Source organism: Alexandromys fortis, unplaced genomic scaffold (assembly GCF_014885135.2).
Source record: "Alexandromys fortis isolate MF-2015 unplaced genomic scaffold, M_Fortis_MF-2015_v1.1 scaffold_225, whole genome shotgun sequence".
Lineage (NCBI taxonomy): Eukaryota > Metazoa > Chordata > Mammalia > Rodentia > Cricetidae > Alexandromys > Alexandromys fortis.
In genome coordinates this window covers 904,066-910,893 of record NW_026068119.1, presented here as the reverse complement: position 1 = coordinate 910,893, position 6,828 = coordinate 904,066, and the positions used below count along the sequence as shown (strand labels likewise).

The 6,828-nt window shown below is 43.1% G+C and overlaps 1 pseudogene; it reads right to left on the bottom strand.

Annotated features, from left to right (window-relative positions):
• Window positions 1–2,050: 2,050 nt before the first annotated feature.
• Window positions 2,051–3,746, bottom strand: LOC126490228 (non-POU domain-containing octamer-binding protein-like; annotated as a pseudogene).
• Window positions 3,747–6,828: the final 3,082 nt, after the last annotated feature.

Sequence of the window (6,828 nt, the reverse complement as noted above, 5' to 3'; positions counted from 1 at the left end):
TTGATAACTAAGAATAAGATTCCATGTGTGATTTGGTTCAGAGGTGAGTGGTTAGCTCCCCCAAAAGCCAAAAGGGTAAAACAGACAACAGTAACTCAGACCCAGGAAGACAAACATGGTATGTACTCACTTATAAGTGTATTTAGCTGTAAAGTAAAGGATAACCATGCTACTATCTACAGACCCAGAGAGGCTAGGTAACAAGGAAGGTCCAGAGGTCAGCACAAGGATCTCCCTGGGAAGGGGAAATAGAAGAGATCTCATGGGAACATGAGTAATCTGGTTGGGGGGGGAGAGTACTAAAAGAGATGACTGGAAAGGGGGCACATTTTGGGGTATGGTAGAAACCTTGTCCTTTCGAATGACCCAGGTCTCTTTGTGTGTTCTTTCAATCTCCAGGCCCTTGCCCGACTAGCGTAGGGTACGGTGGCGCACGAACTGTACCAAGGGGGTAACACAGAATTGGGTGTTACAGGACATCACAAGAAAACCCACAGAATCAACTAACCTGGGCTCATAGGACCTCACAGAGTCTGAACCAACAACAGGAAGCCTGCATGGGACCAAACTAGGCCCTCTACATATATGTGGCTTGGTCTAATTGTGGGAATCCTGACAGTAGGAACAGGGACTGTCCCTAATGCTTTTTTAAAAGAATAAATTTTAATTAACATTATTATTGTACATTATTTTTAATTGATATTTATCGAGCTCTACATTTTTCTCTGCTCCCTTCCCTGCCTCTCCCCCAAGGTCCCCATGCTCCCAGTTTACTCAGGAGATCTTGTCTTTTTCTACTTTCTACTTCCCATGAAGATTAGATCTATGTAAGTCTCTCTTAGTGTCCTCATTGTTGTCTAAGTTCTATGGATTGTAGTTTGAAGGCTGGCTTTTTTGTTTTATGTTTAAAAACCACCTATGAGTGAGTACATGTGATAATTGTCTTTCTGTGCCTGGGTTACCTCACTCAAAATAGTGTTTTCTAGCTCCATCCATTTTCCTGCAATATTCAAGCTGTCATTTTTTTCTGCTGTGTAGTACTCCATTGTGTGAATGTACCACATTTTCCTTATCCATTCTTTGGTCGAGGGGCATTTAGATTGTTTCCAGGTTCAAGTTCATGTTTAAGTTTTGTGGTGCATACGGCAGTGTCTCTGGGATATAAACGTAATTAATTAAATTAATTAATAAAGGTAATTAAAATGTGATGGACAAAGAAGAAAAGAAAGAAAACAGGAATGATCAAGATTAATGAAGCTCCAGCTACCACCCAGGCCCACAGCTGGGTTTTGGGCTGGCCCACCCTAACATACCCAATCTAGGACCTGCTGGATCTCCATTACTTGGGGTGGCCATAGGATATCCAAGAGGAGTTTTGGTGGGGACCCAGTGAACTGATGGTGTACTAGAGGCCTTGAACCAGACCAGTGACTTATTGCAATAAACTTTTGCAAATAAAGCTGATTGGACAAAAGGGTATACTGAGTAATACATGTGGCTCCCAGTGCCACCAGAATGAATGAGGAGGTGTTGGAGAGGCAGGAAAGATAGAGAAGCGAAGAGGTTTGTTTTGTTTTTGTTTGTTTCCTTGCTTCCTTGTTTTGTTTTGCTTTGGTTTGACTTTTTTAAATTTTAAAACTTTCTTTTAGGGGTTCTGCAGGGGTGAGGGAAGAATATGAGGGCCTAAGAGGTGAGCAGAATTGGGGTGCATGATGTGAAATTCCCAAAGATTAAATAAAGAAATTATTTTAAAAAAATTAATGGAGCTCTAAGTCCATTTTGCCATGCTTCTCCAGGCCCTCAATAATCGATATATTTCAGGATACACCAGACAGACTTGATAAAGCAATATATCACAGACTTTGATTTGTTAAAAACCACCCCTACCTTGCCCTCTACCGCCTAGCATACTTCCTAGAGTACTACAGACAGGGAAGACTTATCTATTGGGAAGAACCCCTAACATTTTTCCAGGTAGAATTCTGGCTAGTCCAAAAATGGCCCTTTTTAAAGGGTTGCAGAAAACTAAACACTGCAACTTTATTTAGTATCAACGGCTTTTATTTGGAGCAAATTCATTTCCAGGAACTGGACAGTTGAATGCAGGGGGAGTTCCACCAATTCCTTGATTTGTGGCTGAAATTACCTAGCATGGGTGAGAACAAAGCACGAAGCACACAACAAACCCACTTAAGAGTTTATTAGAGGAGACACGTGAACAGGCCTGGGGACATCGGTGTGGAGAAAAGAGAACTTGAAGATTGCACATCCAGCTTTTAAAGGCTGCCTAGCACATGTACACAGAGTGTTGATGTAGCTATGTCATACACAGATGACGGAACTCACACATGCGCTCAAGGGCTTATATAACTGCATCATGCTGCACGTAGGTCGTGCAGGGCCTTTTAAGGTCCCTGGGGCGGCTAAGTATTTTGCCTGAGCGCTTGTCTGCATATGTGTGGCCCTGGAACCTGGAAGTGCTGCCACCGCTGTGTGGCTGGAATCTCAACAGTGGCAGCTTGACCAAAGCATTCAGTTGTTGGTGGGGTCAATCCCAGGGCTTCATCTGGCATCATAATGGCAGGTCCTGGAGGAGTTGGGGTACCAGCTGGCAAATGAGCAGTGCCTCCATTGTTTATGCCCTTTGGTCCATCCATATCGTTGTTCTCTTACATCAGGGAAGGTTTCCTTTAAATCCTTCCTGCTGTCACCACATAATTTCTTCTTGTTGCTGCTGTATTTCTTCCTCAAGGTGCCTGAAGTCATCTTCTGCCTGAGCTCTAGCTGCTTTTGTTTCTAAACCTCTTGGTTACACAGTTCCTCCATTCTCTAAAGCTCTTCTTGACACCTCATCAAACCCTGCCTCATTAGCACAACCTGGTGCTCCTGGTGTCCTGCCTTCATCTCCATATTCAGCTTCTCACAAGCCTCCCTGATGTTTGGCTGCACCTGATGCAGCTGTTGCTTTTCCATCTTAATGAGTGTCTTCCTGCGGGTGATATCTGGGTGGCTGGTCTCTCTCCTTGTGAAATTGCTGGGTTTGTTTAAAACCAGATTCGCTACAAGTGCCTCTTCATCATCTAACTGGTCCACAGACTCCACAGTCATAGGCCAAGGAAATGTGGTTAGCAAGGAGCATTCACTGCGTCTGTCCAGAGCTTTCCCAGCAGCTGGCTTCCCTGCGAACTCAACAATGCTTTTCCCTGAAGGCCCTCCTCAGTCATCCACAATGACCACAGCCCTCTCCACTTGGCCAAACACGAAAAAGTTTTTTTTCCAGCAGTTCCTTGGACACATACTGAGGAAGGCTGTGGACTGTAAGGGATGCACTATGACAGACAAAGTGCATGCACACCTGCTTTCCATGGAGTGGCATATTGTCCAGCTCCACTTTGGCAATTTTCACTGGGGGTCGTGTTTCCAAGCAAATAAAGGCAAAGCCTTTATCCTTAAGAACGAAAACTTTGCCTGCTTCTCAAACAAAAAGTTTCCTCATTTTCTCCTAAGAGACATCAGGTGAAGATTGCCCACACAGAGACAGCTATGCCAGGTGAAGGTCTCTCCCGGTTTCCTAAAATTCTTCTGGCCAATAGTTAAGCCTTCATTTTGTCTGCTGGCTTGTTGTCCATTTACAGGTATTGGCGGGGTGGCTGTTGCTGCTGCTGTTGCTGTTGGTGGTGATGTTGATGATGCTTCCTTGGAGTATGGTTCTGCTTCTCCAAGTAGAAGGTTTTATTGCTCTGCATTTTTTGAACTCTTGACTTCAATTTGAACACAGCAAAGTATCTGTCTCCTAGTCCTCTCTAACCTTCACTTCCTCTGCCCACAGTTTTTTGCTCAGAGTAATGGCCTCCACCGACCTGAGTTCTGGTTATAGTTCTTTATGGTGTATTTAAAATCATAAGTAGGTGTTGAATTTTATCAAATGCTTTTTCTTGCATATATTGGGATAATCACATAATTTCTTCTTAAAATTGTAATTAATTTCTAATTTTAAAGCATACTTGTTTTCTTAGAATAAAGCTCAACATGGTAGGGTTTTGAGAGAAGGCTCAGCACTTAAGAATGCTTGTTTTTCTTGCAGAGGACCCAAGTTTGGATCCTAGCGCTCATGTTTAGTGACTCATAACTGTAACTCACCTGCAGAGGTCTGATGCCATCTTCTGGTCTCTGCAGGCACCTGCACCTCTCTCTCTCTCTCTCTCTCTCTCTCTCTCTCTCTCTCACACACACACACACATACACACACACAAATGTAAAAATAAATCTTTAAGAAACTACTCAATGATATGTAACCATATACTTCAGGATTCAGTTTGTCCAGAAAATAAACTTTCACATTTGTTTTTATAACTTATGTCATATATTTCTCAGTTTGTTATTATAGTAGTTATTTCATTTTAATAAAATAAATGTAACCAAAGTTCTTACTTTTCAATACATGATCCAATCTGCTAACCCATTAAACATCTGGTAGGATTTATCTGGCAAAGCATCTAGCCTGTTTTATTTTTTGTTGATTGTTTTTGGAAGGAGGGTATTAAACATACTTTCTTCAAGGTTATGAAACTCTATCCAGACTATTTATTTCTATAGTTAGTTTGGCAAGCTGTACCTTTCTATCATTTTACTTATGTTTATAAGTTTACTCATAAAGTTGTTTTTAAAAATCTCAGACTGAAGAGATGGCTCAGAAGTTAAGAGCACTGGCAGCTCTTTCATAGGTCCTGAATTCAATTCCCAGCAACCACCTAGTGACTCACAACCATCTGTAATGAGATCTGATGCCCTCTTCTGGCCTGCAGAAGTACATGCAGCCAGAGTGCTCATATAACATAAATACATAAATTAAAAATCCAGGTGGCCACACATAAACATGAACCCCTAGTATTGTGGGGAGCAGAGATAAGAGGATTTCTGGAATTTGTTGGCTGTCAGTGTACTTCCAATTTCAGTGGAGACATTTTCTCAAAGAAACAAGCAGAAAGTGATAGAGCAGGACACCCTACATCCTCCTCTGGCCTCTGCATATGCAAATACCTGCATGCTCTCACACCAACAAACATGTTGATAATTTATATACATATCACAGTCATACTTATACACAGACGAACAGTCTGTACCACTCTGTGATCACACCCACTTAATTTTTTTGCATTTATCTATTTTACTATTTTGTGTGCATGAGTGTTTTGCCTGTGTGTATGTATGTGCACCACATGTGTGCGTGGTGCTCATGGTAGTCAGAAGAGGGCACCAGATCCCTTAAGACTAAAATTACAGATGGTTTTGAGTGACCATGTAATTGCTGAGAATCCTCTAGTTTTCTCCATTGTGGGGGAAAAAAATTCACTTGGGAGATCCTGCCCCAAACTCAGCCATCATCCTTGTTTTCTTCTTTCTTTCCATCTGACATCCAATACTTTTGGCTTACTTTTGAACATACATCTTAAATACCACAACTTATCAGAATTCAACAGCTACTGCTCTAGGTAGAGCCACCATCATCTCTTTCCTCTCAACGGGCTTCTTGGGTTTTGTCTAGTATCCACCACAGCCAGTTCTCCATTCTCCACCTGCAACATAGGTTTCATGTCAGCTACTGATTCAAATATCTAGCAAGGGCTTCTCATCTCAAAATAGTCACCCAGTTCTCTTGGTAGCTCAGGCTACCATTTATCTCCCTTCAGTCACACTGGCCTCCTTGATAAGTCAGGCAGTCCTTCCTTAGGGTCTTTAAACTTGCCTAGAATGTTTTCCCCAGTTACCCATATTGGGGGGAGGCATGAAGGCGAAAACCAGAGGATTTCTAAATAGCACTCCTATCATACTTGCCTTATCTATTTCAGAGTCTTTATTTTCTATGTAAAAATTTAAGTTCTATTTACTTGTATGTTTAGTCTGACTCTTCCTTACCATGATTCTAGTTTGTCTCCTTGTTCAGTACTAAAACAGTGCCAAGCAAGTAAATGAATGGAGGGGGGACCCAAATTTGTTAAGCATAAGATTAGCACAAGGAGTTTTGGATGATAACTGATATCAGGGTAAGGTTTCTTTGACACTCTTACCTGACTCCCTACTACCTAAACCTTCCATCATGCTCTTAAATTCAGATTGCTGGGTCTCAGGTCCCAAATTACGTCTTCAAAAACAGTGCTAACCATCTGATCCAACAGATCTCATATGGGCTTGGCATGTTCCATCTTCCTACCGTAGAAGTCTGCAAAGACCAGGGTTTGATGTGTTGAGTTTACTGCCGGCCCTAAGAGCGTGACATCTAGAAATGAAGTGAACTAATACAATGGGTAGGCCCCTTAAAATAAGTCCCTTTGCTTGGAACAATGTCAGGCTTCTCAGTAGGCAACTTTGCTGCTTCTACTGAAAATGATACTAAGAAAATGCTGGTGCAGTCAAATGCTTATTGCAGCATACCAAATGCGGATGTGCTTGCGGATAGAGGAGGGTCAACTGCTCAGCAGGGTGGCGCTAATAGGCACCGAGAGCCTAGGCTTTCTTACGCGACAGCATCCACAGGGGCTCCATTAAACCTTAGCATTGAAATGCCGCCCACAAAACCACCCCCTCTGTGCCCTTGCCGCCTCTTTTCCCCAAATGACAGTCGATTGCCACCAATCCGGACTGAATGGGGTCCGCCCCCTTTTCCCTGGCCTAAACAGACAGGAACTCCTGCCAATTGGGGACGTCACTTCTAAGGCTCCGCCCCAGACTGGGCGCCACGGCCAATGGAGCGTAGGCTTGACAAGGAGCCGGAGGTGGGGCACGGGCGCGCAGGTGCAGCAGCGCTCAAACTGGCCGGGAGGGCGGGGC